The sequence below is a fragment of the Hipposideros armiger genome, unplaced genomic scaffold, assembly GCF_001890085.2.
Source record: "Hipposideros armiger isolate ML-2016 unplaced genomic scaffold, ASM189008v1 scaffold_516, whole genome shotgun sequence".
NCBI lineage: Eukaryota > Metazoa > Chordata > Mammalia > Chiroptera > Hipposideridae > Hipposideros > Hipposideros armiger.
The window spans coordinates 86,555-102,098 of NW_017731866.1; positions in this window are offsets into that span (position 1 = coordinate 86,555).

The following is a 15,544-nucleotide window of genomic DNA, read 5'->3' on the forward strand; positions in this document are numbered from 1 at the left end:
TATTTCAAGATGAATCAAATTTGAAACTAATTCCTTATCTTTTGATTACTTATAAATTTCTAAGGCCTTTCCCAACACATTCTTATTTTATCCTTTCAGCACCATAATGAGATGACAAGAGTTAAGTGACATACCCAAGGCCGCAAAACCAGTTAGTGCAGAATTAAGATTGAATTCAGGCCTCAGTCCTCAACTTCTTCAAATGCTCAGCCATGTTAAAGATAAGATTTTTAAACCAGGACAGATTCTCAATGTGTCTTTTACTTTGCTGGTTATCAAAAGATAAATTTTATCATTGATTTATATCCTAAAACGTATTAAAGAGCTAAAGATTTCTAGGAAGTAGACAAAAGCAGGCAATAACCAAACTTCTAGACAAAAGCTATGTGCAACTGGCAAAGAGAAGCGAAGTGGTTTCTGTTAAAAAGTATGCCCTGGTTAAGCAGTGTATTCTGCAAGTGCTTTATATGATTTTGTAGTTGCTGATATAAGACCAACTACACTTTGCCCTAATTCTGTTGTTTACAAAAAAAACAACCTCTCCAAAAATTAGCCATAGTGATTTAGTCATTCTAGGCCATGTGATGTTTTAGTTATATGCATAATGTGTCATAAAAAGCTTCGCATTCTGTGTACCTGCAATATTAAATACCAAAAACTGGTAGTACAATTTATTTTCACAATCTCAAGTTCACCTTTTGCCGAGAGTGAATGTGGCATCATAAGACATGAAATTCTACATGTGTGTTGCAGTTCAATTATTTTTACAAACCATGGCTTGACATCTGATTGTGAAGCACTTTTTCTTTTTTTTTCCAAATTCACGTATTCCCGAATGTCAAGTTCACTCAGTCAATTCCCTTACAGGGTAAATAGCATTACAGTATTGTCTTCTAATCTGAATGATCAACTGACACACTGCCCTCTATCAGACATATTTCAAAAGGATGAACTCAGGTATAAAACTTAACATGCTGTCAGATAGATACCCTATATGCATAAACTTGAGGCAATCTTAGGTTGTTTGACATCTAGAAAATAAAGAGTACAATAATTAATGTTATTACTTTTGCATTTTGCTGGTCAATAAGATTAACTTCTACTTAATCTGTATCTAGGATTTTCATTTTTCTCTCCACCTCTCCCCACCCTTTTTGCTTCTCTGAATGCTAGGACAGAATGTTTCTTTCCTAATCTCCCCATAACTAGAACACTCTGTGTAGGCCTTTGTTTTATCACTTACATTATAATGATTTGTTTATTCTTCTCTTCCCCAGCTCAAGGCCAGAGAATATATCATTCATCTTTGCCCCTTTAGCATTCTGCTATGCCAGATACATAGTAGGCACTCAATAAACATTTATTGAACCAGACTTGCTTTTTTTTCTTTATTTTTGCTTTTCAAAAAAGATTTTTATTAAAATATAGCTAACATACAATATTACATTAGTTTCAGGTGTACATCATCGTTATTCAACAGTACCCACCTGGCCATATTCAGAGTTATCACCACATTATTGATTATATTCCCTATGCTAACGCAGTGATCACCATGATAAGTCCAGCGACCATCTGACACTGTACCACTCTATCACTATATTTTATTGACTATATTTTTATGCTGTATATTACATCCCCAAGACTTATTTGTTTTGAGCTAGACTTTCCAAAGACTATTTACTTTCTTTATGATAAAGATAGCAAATAAGACATAGTAGGCTGTTTCAGGATATACGAGAAAGACTTTTGGAGACCCAAATTAATCTCAAGTTTAATATGCTTTGATAACATGGTAGGTAGCTTCTGAAAGCACTCCCAATGATCTCTGGCACCTGATACTCATGCCCATGGGCTGGACCTAGTGACTTACTTCTAAAGGATAGAAAGAACATGGCAAAAAGGATGGAATGACACTTCTAAGATTAGGTTAGAAAAGAAGTGACTTCTATCTTACCGGCATTCACTGTATAACTTCTTGGCTTGCATACTTGGATGAAACAGGGTGCCATGTTGGAGATGCATAACAAACTAAGCGTGGCCTCTGGACAATAGACACCTAGTAACTGCAGTCTTCGGTATGACAGCCCACAAGGAACTGAATCCTGCCAATGAATGCATGAAGAACTTGGAAGTGGATCCTTCCCCAGTAAAGCCTTGAGATGACTACAGGCCTGGCTGATATCTTGATTGCAATCTGTCAGAACCCCTGAAGCAGAGAACCCAGCCAAGTAAGAAATGCCCCAATTCCTCTTGTACAGAAAATTTGAGATAAAAAAATGTTGCTTCAAACCACTAAGTTTTGGGATAAATTGTGTTTTGAAGCAATAGCTAACTAATACAGATGGCATCAATAGTTTTACTTTTTAAAACAGAATCAGAGACAGGATTGAAATAAAGTTTTACTTTCTCAGAACAATCAAGGTACACCTAGTATTTGATAACTATGTCAATATTCCAGTCACAAGAATTTGTCTTTCCCAACATGGTTTTCTCATATCACAGAAAAACATTTTCACATGGGAATAGGTTGCCAAATTTTAAAAGGCGGCCAGCAGAGATCAAGACAGGCCACTCTGTAAACATATTAAACTACTGCTTCATTGAAAGAGGGCTTACTGGGAAGCGACCCTCATTCTCAGCCCATTAGTAAACATTTTCTCAACTCAAGGCACTTGTCAGGTGCCTCAAATTTTCATTTCATGTATTATTTTGAATTAAGGCATTGAAGGTTACTACTAAAACACAGACATAAAAAAACAAACACAAACATGGGAAGAATAATGTGCTTGTATTTTCACTAGTGGGCAGACCCAATGAGTTTATTGGATAGGCCAATTAAGAAGTATCTAAGCTCTGAAAGTGTGAAAGCCTGGAAAATTGGGTTGTGATTATATAATCAAGAAGTATTCCCCAAGACTAGGGATGAAGAATGACACAGTGGGTGCTTAGCATAAAAAGACGAATACTCAGGAAACATTCACGAATGCTCTACCCATTTTTTAAATTATCCCAGGTATCTAGCAGGGTTATCTGGAAGTCAGTGGCTGCTAAGTATATATTTCCTGACTATTCTTTGGGGACCTGGTATGTCAGGAGTTGAGATAATAAGTCTACAGTACTTGGTAGAAAGCGATGTGCCTTAAGAAATGCAAAAAAAAAAGTGCTATGGGAATTCAAACGTTGGAGAGGATGAGAAAAGGGGGTTGAAACAGCAGGACCTTTGCAAAGGCTATACTCAAAACTACTCCCCCCTTTCTAGCTCTCAACTTAAAAGTCACCTTTTCAGATTGGTCTTTCCTATTACCCTGGCTAAAATCAAATCTCTCCTCTTTACTTCCTCTAGCCATTAGTTTATATTTAGTTCACAGCACTTCTCACAATCTGTAATTGTTTTTCCCTACCTTCCCAATTATTGAAACTTCAAGATTGCACAAACAAGTCTGCCTTGTTCACTGGGGTGTGCCAGGCATAAAGCCTGCACGCAGTAGATATTTGTTGAATGACCGAATGTAAAATACGAAGTCAAAAAAGGGTACTCGGTGTAGGGATGGAAAAAAGCTGGGTGTCCAGACATGGATTCCAATCATAGTTCTTCCTCTAACGAGCCGGGCCATCTTTGCACTCGTGCTCCGAGCAGCCCAGGAAGGATCCTCAGCGGCGGGCGCGGCTTTCTTAAGTACCCCCACNCACCCCCCGACCCGCTGTCTCCACCCCAAGTCTGGACCGCAGCCCCTCCAGAGGTCCCCATCACTTTCGGTCCCCTACACCCGCGCCAGGCCCCAGGACCAGAGTCCGCCTACCGGGCCCCCTCCTCCACTCGCGGGGCGTGGGGACCGTTAACCGCTCGCAGCGCAGGGCGGTGCCGCCCCTCCTCCCCCAGGCGCCCGGCGGCACTCCCGGATCCGGCGCCCTCCGCGTCCCCGCCCCTCTCCCCCGCCGCGGTCACCCCATTCATCCCGCGGCCGCACCCGCCAATCACCGCGCACAAACGGCGCCGCATCTGGCGATGGGGCGGGGCCTCGCCAGGCGCGCGCTCGCCCCTTCCCGGCCCCGAGCTCGCGCCCGTCCCGGGTTATTCCCGGCCAATGACCGGGCCTCGTCCTCGCGCCGACCCGGCAGGAACTTGACGTGGGGATGGGGGAGGCACCCAGCTCTGGGGAGGAGAAGTGTGCAATCCCGGCTGCGGAATCCTGGGATCCGAGGGTGGCCAAGTCCTTGGGGGGAAGATCGGAAAGGGGCCTTGACTCGCGGGGGCCCCACGCCCCTCGGATCCGGCGCTCAGAGCGGTCGGATCCGCGCGCAGGACGTTGCCAGTCCGGGGACACGCGACTGGGTGGAACTGCGTGGGGCGGGAGACACGGGGAAGATGAGGCCGGAAGACACTGTGCCTCTGTGGGCAGCACAGCCCAAGTCTGGTACGAGGGAAAGGAAGGCCGCTGGAGAGGAGTTGAAATCGTTCCTCAGGTTTCACGGTCATCTTTTATAATCCGTGAATTAGCCCTGCGTTGTCGATTTTGTTAATGTTTGTCCAGGCTGCCGAGAGTGAGGGTCAAATAACAGGCTGCTCCTGTCGATGTTAAAATGATATTTACTTTTTGTGTCATAAATTGTGATAATGAAAGTATCTCGGTGTATTTCATAAACGGACTTTTTTCTTTTTTCTTTTTTTCCTTCTGAGATATCTTTCATAATGTCTTATTCACCAGGAAGGATAAGAGAAAACCTAGTGGCTTTTCTATTGGCGCCAAAGGTCGACTCCCTACTTCCTCTCCCCGCGCCCCTTCTTCCCCCCCCCAAAAAAAAACCCTTAAAGGCACAGAAAGCAGTTTGACCACGAACTGCAGCTAGATAGTTGCACTTCTCATTGAATCCTCCTAATCAATCTGTAGATGCAGGCATTATCACTGGTTTTGGATGTCAAAACCGACTCAGAGATTAATCTGGCCAAGATCACAGTCTGCAAGAGAAAGTCTGGGACCTTCCCACTCTTCTTTCCCCCAGACCATGAAATTTAAATTCACAATGAATGGAAGGTGGAAAGGAATCTAATGCTCTTGAAGTCCTTAGCTAAGGACGGTGCGCCTGGCCAAGTGCAAGCACCTCTTGGAGATGGGTTTGCATTTCTTGAGAACTTGTAAGTGCGTAGCTTTCGTTCCAGAACTTTGAAGGGTAGGAGGAGAGTTCCTTGAAGCTCTGAAATGCCAGGTCACTTATGGGCTGATGCTTTTCACAACCCTGGCCTGACCTGAAACAAAACCCCTTTTCGTAATTCAGTCTTACCAGCCCCAAATGCTGGAGGGCTGCCCAAGGCTTGTTCAAGGACTTAAGTCTTTGTGGCAAGCAGAGTACAGGAAAGTTGGATCAAAGACAGACTTAATTAGGTCACAGAATGGTTTTGGGCAGAGAAAGTAGCAAACTACAATCAGACTTAACCCAATCTGATTGAACAGATTGGCCAGGTATATTGGCTCCATGCTTCTTGCTGTGGCCACGCAGGATGGGTAACAAACATTTCCTGCCCGCTGAAAAAGATTGCAGTTGGGGTGAGGCACATTACTGAGTCAAGTGTATGAATAACAGTAAAGGAAGGCACCACATAAAGTGACAATAGATCAATAAAAGGCAAGAATTATGGTGGATATGATGAACTTTGACCCAGCAGTGTAGGTCAAAATGCAGAGGAAGGAAAGGAGGTCCCTTTAGATTCCAAGCTGAGGAGTCAGGACTTTCCTTCACCAAGCAGCCAGAGTGGTCTTTAAAAAGAAATGCCCATCCAATACCTTAAATAAACATCCTTTAATAGCTTTCCCATTGCACTTGGTACAGAATCTCAAATCCTTAATATGATGTAAAGACCTGTATGAGCTGGTCCTGCTTATCTGCTTACATCCTCCCAGGGTACCACTGTCTACACTTGTGCCATACTACTCATCTCTTTGCTTTTCAGAGATGAAACTTTATCTCACCCCAGGCTTTTTACACATGCTGTCCTTTCTGCCTTCTAGTCATTTTGCTACCATGTCTGTCCTCCTTCTGTACCCCTTCTCACAGTTTGTGTCCTTTTACCTCAACTTCAAGTTGCTTCCTCTGAGAAGCTTCCTTTCCGAATAAAGTCCACTATTATAACTTTCATCAGATCCTTTCTTTCCCCTCACATATCATAATTTGTAAGGTTTATGATATTATTTGTGTGATTATCTTTTTGATATCTGCCTGTTCTGGCATCACACCCTTTTTTCCCATAGGACTTATAACAATCTATAATATATATGTATTTGTGCATTTATTTTATTTTTATGTCTGGGGCCCCACTTGTTTTGGGGCTCCATACAGACATAGTTTTGTTTCTCATTATATCCAGTGGTTAGCACAATGCTTGGCACATTGCTAGCGCTCAATAGATATTTGTTGAATGAATGTTCAGCATCAGTTGATCTAGGATACATGTTGGGGAATAGTGGGAGGCAGGCTTGGTAAGGTACCATGGAGCCAGATTTGGGGGGAGGGGCAGAGAGAAGCTACTCAATCAGTTATTTCTGTACTGTTCAATATGGAAGCCACTAACCACATGTGGGTATTGAACACCTGAAATGTGTCTGAGGAAATAAATTTTACATTCTATTTAATTTACCATTCTAAAGTATTCTAAAGTATATTTGGAACAATGTGGGTATGTGAATTTACTTTTTCAACTATAAATTTTATTAAATCTAGATACAGATCAAGAATTTTGGTGAAAATTTTCATTGGAATGAAATACATTGGATTTTAAAGACTTCATACAAAAAAATGTAAAAATCTCTTTTTTTCTATTGATTACATGTTGAAATGGCAATATTTTGGATATATTGGGTTAAGTAAAATATATTTTTAGAATTAGTTTCATTAATTCTAGGTATTTCAATACCCAAAGAATTGAAAGCAGGGACTAAAAAGATGCTTGTACACCAATGTTCATAGCATCATTATTCAAATAGCCAAGAGGTGGTAACACTCAAATATCCATCTACAGATGAATCAATAAACAAAATGTGATGTGTATATATAAAATGGAATATTATTAAGCCTTAAACAGGAATGAAAACATTATGCTAAGTGAAATAAGCCAATCACCAAAGGACAAATATTGTATAATTCCACTTGTATGAAGTACCAAGTACAGGCAAATTCATAGAGACAGAAAACAGAATAGAGGTTAACCAAGGGCTAACAGGAAGGGGGATGGGAAGTTAGTGTTTAACGGGCACAGAGTTTCTGTTTGGGCGGATAAAAAAGTTCTGGAAATGGATAGTGGTATTATTTGCACAGCATTGTGAACGTACTTAATGCTACTGAATTGTATGCTTTAAAACAATTAAAATGTGAATTTTATGTACATTTTACCACAATAAATTTTTAAGGAATTCATTTCACTTCCTACTTTTTATTTTTTTTAAATGTGGCTACTAGAAAATTTAAAATTACATATGTGGCTTTCTCATTTTATTTTTACTGGACAGTACTGGGTTAGACAATAGGGAACCCTGGAGAGGCTGAGAAGTTTTCTGCTATGAAGGTTTCACTAATGCCTGTGACACCAGGAAGTCTGCTTGTAAGGAGTGCAAGAAGGTGGCAGATAATGATGAACCCAAGAATTTAGGATGAGGTGGAATATGTTATGTAAAGAAAGGCATGTGAGGAAAAGCCTGGATGGAAGGGGAAAATGCAGTAAGTTTCAATCTAGGAAGGGCTTTATTTGTGGCCGAAGCAAGAATGTTCTAGAGATAGTTTACTGTAATGGGATAACTTGGCAGTAAGCCCAGCATGATGTTCCTTAATTGCTGTGGGATCAAATGAGTACCATGTGTGAAAGAGCTTTCCAATCTGAGGTGAGAGGCACAGGTAAGATGAATCACAAGAATGGGATTTCTTCAATGTTCATGATGAGGCTTTCCATCTGCCCTGGTTTCTGCAGAAAAGCTATATAGCTTTAGGGAGTTTTCCACCAGTGCCACATATTTTATCTTTTATATAAAACTGTGAGAGGCTCATCCATTATGACCTCCTACTACAATTATAGAAACCCACTTCTCCAATATTGCGCCGTTACCACTTTAAGAAAGTTGCTCTTGGAGAAAAACTGTCTTCACATGTTCAGCATTGTCCTGCTATTTATGAGGTTTTCCACCACCCAGAAGCCAGGCAAGTACTGACCCAAACTCAGAAATGTGCACTGCGCCCAAGGATCAAAGGCATGTGAGATGTTGGCGGGACAACGGTCAGAGTCAAATTTGATAGTTCAACTTAGTCTGAAGCCAGTGTGAGACATATGATCCAGAACTGTTGCAGGTTCTGTGGGTTCTCAGGGATTTGAACCACACTGCGCACCTGGCCCTGGTCCCAGCACATCCTTACAGCCCTCCACACAGTTAAGGAAACAGTGCAGCTCTTTGGGCTTGTCCCAGTTTAAGAATGGTCAAGGTTGGAACTAGAAAACAAGGTTCATCCTGGTTAGAATGATGTATGCTTCACCAGAATTAAAATTTTACCTGAGTTGGACTGAAACTGCTCTGACCCTAGGAATAAAGAGAGGAAAGTCTAAGTTCACCAGAGAAAAGTTTGTATACCTAGAATATGAATTTAATATTCTACAAAACAGTGCAGGGCTATTCTCTGCCCAAATGAAATCAGAAGCAAGTAAAACTGCTGAAAAGTCCGAACCAAATAAGTTTTTAATCTATCTATGTGTATTTATATTTATTGCTGTTTTAGATTGGTTTAGTTAGCTTAGTTTTTAAAAAAGATCCCTGTAAGGCCTGAGATTATGTCCTGGTCTGACCATTCCAGTAGTTACCAAAAGTCAGTTCCTGGATCACCTGTCTACACAGTACAGTTGCTGGTATGGGATGAAGGAGAATGGGGTTTTAAATGTCATCTAAATTCCTACATCCTAGACCTGGTGTAAATAGTATCTTTGGTGGGACTTTACCCTTCACTCCTATTGTGATGGCCAGACCATAGCTAGGACTTTGCATCATGTTTCTAGATATCACAAGTAATTGAGTTAATAGAGTAAATTGTTCCTTTTTTGTAAATTCTGAGAAGAAAGCTATTTCTGTGCCCCATTTTGTCTAAGGCTTCTGTGGCTATGTTTGCTATTAACAAAGTAAGAATTAGAGGTAGTTAGTTACCTGAAAATAGGGAAGAAGGTCCATTTTGGCCTGACTCTCTTAAGTAACAATTGGTTTAACTTAACCTGGTCATGATTCCAGTATCCACAACTTCCCATTTTAGTGGGAAATGTGAGCATTACGCAGATTCCCAGGAAAGGAAGAGGCATAGGGAAGAAGAATTCATCTATTAAATGCTTTAATTGCCCAATATTAACTACTATGACATGGCTCCATACAGGAGACCATTAAAAATCACTATTTAATAATTTAGCAAGCTTCTTGATTCATTTCATCTCATCTGTAATGCCAGAGAATGCATTTCAGCTACAGGTGCTAAGGGATTAAGAGATACCTAAACCTTTTAATCTAACAACACCTATGTCAGATAAGTGTCAAAATTCTTTAATCTTTTGGATGGTTCTTGGAGACCCACAGTGGTATTATATGTAATGTGATCCTAATGTCTGCCCACTAAATTGTCATGGTGTGAACATTTCTGGGGTTCTGAATCTTTGATAGTAGTTTCTGTAGTTGTTTTGTTTTTTTATGAGAGAGGTTAATGGTTATGGTTCTGTCTTGTGTCTTGTACCCTTATCCACTAAAGCCAAGTAGATGTTTACTCACTAACATTAATTAGAAGCCCTTATGGGAAGGGCAGAAGCCACTGCTTTTTGTTGTTTGTATTTTCTGAAGTGTTCATAAAATCCCAAATCCACATATTGCTTGGTCTGAATGAACACAGATTTTAAAATCATCTAAGCAACATTACAGTCCTCCAAATAAAAGGAAGACAATCATTCACTCTGAATATTCTAAATTAACACATCAAACTTTTCTTTAAAATCTGCCTTGTACCTTTCTTGTCCACTTAAATATACATTTTTTACGCAGGTGTGTAATTTTGGTTCTGCTGTTTTTAACTTAATAATTCATTATGTTTTGCCATGTTGCTACAGTACCTTTAAAAAAAATGTCCATTAAATGATTGTACTACTGCCTAATGATTGAGCCATTGCCCAAGGCCTTGGTGCTCAATACAAATTTCGAGGCCTTGAACCAAACCTACTGAATCTAAAATACTGGGGATGAGCTCAAAATGTCCCTTAAATAAGTTCTGCTTTACCTAAAGCATTCACCCTGAGGTTCCAGCACAGCAGATAACGATGGAACCCCTCTAGAGCTGGGTGGGAATATCATGATTTTCTACTGTTGTAAATAATGTTGCAATGCATATCTTTGTGAATGCACTTTTTTTTTGGTATGTCATAATCATTTCTAAATGAGATGAACCAAAATTATGCCTAATTTTTAATCTACTTTCTTAGACTCTTTTTCCATATTAATTAATCAACAAATATTTCCAATAGCAGTAAACTGGATTTTAGCTACATTTTAAATTCTAGCTGTGAGACAGGCAATAGTTTAAATCTAGGGGAGTTAGCAGATAAAATAGGAAATTCTTCCTTACTCTACCTGGTTGACTAACTAGGTCAGGGAAGAAGGCTGTGGAGGTACCAGGTGCAGCCACACGTGAGGGACTGACCAGTGGGAATAGTATTGACTAATGTTAGTGAAAGCAATTTCATGTTCATGATCAGGTTCTCTCAGTTCTGTGAGGTAGGTATGATATATGTATATAACTACACATATGTATGCATAAGGAAAAGTATGCATATATGTTTGTATAAGGATTTTTTTTTGTAGCATTGATTCTTTTATTGCTTAAACAATGATGACCAACATTTACTACATTTTAATGAAAAAAAGGTGTTCAAGTTTGTCACACATACACGAGCTTATCTGTTTCTGAGAATTCTTCCTAAAAACCACCTGACAGGGTAATTGTTTTATTTTTTAAAAAGGCCTTATTTTTCCTTCTTTTTAATGTGTATCTTAGCCCCAGGTCCAGTAGAAAATGGAGCCTGAGGCAGAAGTCAAGTGCAGGTACTTTATTTGGAATGTGCAAGTCCAAGGACCCGATAGCGAGTAATAAAGGGAAATAAGGCCAGGAAGTGGTAAAGAAATGTAATGTTTCCTCACTGGCTACTGTTTCACAACAAAATGCACAGAGACTCAGCGGGTGGCTGGGAGGGCACTCAGGCAGCAGGCAGGATTTCTCTGGAGTGGTTGAAAGGAAGAGCTGGCCTCTGAGTAGTCCACAGAAGAGACAGTGTTGGGGGAATTTTCTTCTTGGTGCCCCTCATCTCGCATTTCTTATTCATTAAGGTTTACCATGTCACAATTCCCCCACACTGCTGGGTTGGGTCATGTGACTTACCCAAAAAGCCAGATCCCATACCCCAAAGCCTGACGCTTCAAGTCTGAAAGTGGAGGCCGACCTGGTGGTTGGTTTCAGCCTAGAAAAAGAAAAAAGAAGAGACAGTCAAGAGACTCAGAAGTCAGTACCCAGTGCAAACTAGAAGAGGACGCAGCCCCCTGGCAACAGCAGGCACTCTGGCCAACCTCAAAAATAACTATAACTGAAGGGCTCCGAGAAATAACCTTTTAACCTAGAAATCAATGGAGAAGCCAGATCTGTGAAGACACTCTCAGCCTAGGAGTAGTTAGCCTCTGTGAAGTCAGGTCGGCATGCAGCTACTGAGCTGCTCTCTTCTCAGATGCTCGGAACATCAAATAAACTCTTGCTGTCTGGAGACACCCTTGAACTGTAAGCAGTTGCTGTTTGCAGCTCTGTTTACACTAGCAAAAAGCTGGAAACAATCTGTTTAGGTAAATTATAGAATACCAAACAAAGGAATTCAACTCAGAAAATAGAACAAGGCATCTTTTTATGTTCTGACACAGGAATGTATTTGTCTTTTTAAAGAAATTTAAAAAGAATAGATTATATAGTGATATATATGTTATGATTCCACTTGTGGGGTGGAGAAGATAATGCTATATATGCTTGTACCTGTGTTAAAAATTTCTCTGAGGGTACAGGAAAAACCTGTTGAAAAATATTGTTAGTGTGAAAGCTCTGAGGAGACAAACCAGGAGGTAAGAGCAGAAGATCTTTTTACCTTATGCACATCTATGTTGTTTGAATTATTTTTCATGCACACATTATTTTTTAAATGAAAATCAAAAGTAAAATGAAATGTTGTATCTTTAGTTAACAATACTGTTTTGTACACTTAATTTGTTAAGAGGGTTGATCTCATGTGTTCTTACCACAGTAAAATAAAATAAAAAAATAGAATGAAAAGTATAAGTGAGATATGTTTGAAGTAGAAACTGTTAAAATATAAAAAAGTGTAAGGAGGAACATAAAATTCACCTGCGATTCTACCAATTAGAGACAACCACAATTATACTTTCTATGCACACACATAATTTTTAGTATTTTAATTTGGGTGAGATCATGCATATGTATGGTTTGTCACTCTGTACTTTGAGTCAGCATTTTTCCAGGTTAAAAAAAACTATAAAACACCATTTACGATGACTACATAATATTCTATTTTGTGGCTATGCCATAATTCGTTTACTCATTCATTTGCTTCTTCACTGACCTTAAGCTCTTTTCCTTTATTAAACAATCATGTAGACCAGTTCTTGGCAGAGGTCTGGGCTCTGACCACACTGCAGTGTCTTCCTCCTACGGTGGAGGGTGGGGAGAAGCATGGCCTTGGGGGCCAGCGGGCTGGCCATGGTTCCTATACTGGTTAACATTCCCTTAAAGAGGCCATCCTGATTGTCATTTTTAAATACTGTTGCCTTTCGTTACTCTCTTTACCCAGCTTTATATCATTGCTGTTATTGTTATTAATAGTGGTAGTGCAGTATTTTTGGTTTCTAGCATTGTTGTCATCTGACCATGCCACATACGTCTTTATTGTCTGTCTCCCAGCCTGGAATGCAAAATCCGCAGATGGAGGCCTTTGTGTGGTTTTGTTTGTGCTGTATCTGCTGTGCCTACTTCAGTGTCAGGCACACGGCAGGTTGTCATTAAACAGGAACACACAGGAGGAGAATCTTCATAGCTTCTATTCCTCTTGTCTACTTGAAAAAATAATTACCATTCAATTCTTAAGTATGCATAGCTTCTAAGCAGCCTTGTGAAATCAGTATGATGTATTTCTTGGGTTCCCACTGTTTGTTCTTAGAATTATCAAATATTAGACCTAGATAGGGGCCCTTTGGGTGATCTAATCTATCCTTTTACAGATAAAAGGATAATATGGGTTCACCACAATAACAAGAGGTGGAGAAATGAAGGAGGGGAGGAACAGAAGTATTTAACTCAAGACATTTGCAAGATGGATGAAAAGAGAAGATTTAAGACATGAAAAAATGCTGAACAGTTTGAGGCAATATATCATTGTTTATTAAATTGTGTGTGTAACTCCATTTCTACCTTGGAGGATTTTATAATCTTGTAAAAGGCTAAACAAATGATTTATTTACATTGTTAAATAAAGACCAAAACAAAGAAAATTGCAATAAGGAAATAAACTCTGGGAGCCGACTGGAGGGAAAGGACTTGTTTTGTTTGGAAAGGTCGAGATGGTTTCCTGGAGGAAGGAAAATTTGTTAGTGTTGAAGGGTATGTAAAGAGTGCTGGTCAGAGGTGAGAGTGTGGGGATGAAGCCATTTGAGGCAGAAGGAATTATGCCAGTAAAGGCATGGAGAAATGAAAATGCTTGGCAGGATTGAAAAATGGCAACTTTCTGGCACCTAGAAGGCAGGAAGAAGGGGATACAGGTGATGTGGGCTGGCCAGAGACAGAAGGAATGTTGGGTGGTGAGGCAGAAGGGCTATGCCTCTGTGCTGAGGGTTTGGACTTTATTAGTTAAATAATGGTGAGACACTGAGGGTTTTTCAGTAGGGGTATGCCAAGATTGGATCTGTGTCTTAGATGATTCTGATAGAGGAGTCAATGATATATTGGGATTGAGGAGGTGGAGAGGAGAGCTAGAAATAATGAAACATTTAACAAACTCTTGTGGGGCTGGCCAAGTGGCTCAGTTGCTTAAGAGCAAGAGCTCTGAGCAACAGGGTTGCTGGTTCAATTCCCACATGGGCCAGTGAGGTGTGCCTGAGCTGAGCTGCCAACAGTTGGCAGAATGGCTCAGCTGTTGAGAGCACGTGCTCCTAACAACAAGGTTGCCTGGTTCTACTCCCACATGGGATGATGGGCTACGCCCAACTGCAATTAAGATTGAACACAGCACCTTGAGCTGAGCTGCTGACTGATGGCCGGATGGCTCAGTGGTTAGAGCGTGGGCTCTTACCAACAAGGTTGTCAGGTTTGACTCCCGCATGGGATGGTGGGCTATGCCTACCTGTAACTAAGATTGAACACGGCACCTTGAGCTGAGCAGCTGTGAGCTGCTGACGGGCGGCCAGATGGTGACTGGACTTGGAGCTGAGCTCGCTGTGCCCTCCACAACTAAGTTTGAAGGTCAACAACTTGGCTGTCCCCCTTCCCCAAGTCCCCAACACTGTTCAAAGAAACTCTTGCAACTGATGGTTACAGTGAGTTATTGGAGATCTGAATTAGGGGATCCTTGAGAATGAAGCAGAGATGATTTTAAAGGTACTTCATAAGTAAATCTACTATAAGGACTTGGGGACTTAACAAAAGTCTTTGGAGTATTTATAGGTGAGATAAATATGAACTGTGCTATCAGACTGGGAGAATCTCTAGGTGTTCAGATTGTGGCTTTAGCTAAACAAACTAGGGGAGGAACAAGCAAACAAACAATAACAAAAACTCCTGAAAAGTAAAAGTAAAGGGAATCCCTAACTCCACCCCAAACCCAAATAACTCAAGTCCTTTGTGTTCTAAGAGTCCCAACACAAAAGCTGCACATTGAAATGCCCAGATAGGCCAATTCAGCTTTTCTAAATGCCTCTTTCCCCTCATCTCTGGCTTCCTTCTAGAAGGGACTCTGAAGAGTCTCTGCCTCAGGCAGGAAAGCCTCTCCTGGTTTGCAAACAACTGCCCTGTTGCACCAAGCAGAGCCTTTCCTAGGCCGTGCTGGCAAGAGGCCATTGCAGGTCAGGATGGTGACTATTATGGGATACTCTAACTCTCATGCCTCCACTCTCACCAAGCTTGCCTGTCACTCCAACAGTATCCAAGCACACCATTGGTTTCCTACCCTGACAAGACTGCCTCAGGCTGGATGTGACCTTTTGCTCTTTTCTAAACTATATATGCCCTCTTGTTGCTTTCTCAAATTTTCTCTTTCCCAGAAAACTTTCTTGATCAAATTATATCATTCTATGACAGAATCTCTGACCTACTTTTGTGTCAGCATACAGCAGTAGCTGTGTTTATATTTGTTGTATGTGTGCCCTGTCTCTGTTATTTGATTGTAAGCCCCTTGTAGGCTCCTCTGATCAACCCCTTTTTGGTGTCAAAGACAGACAAAGCAGGACGC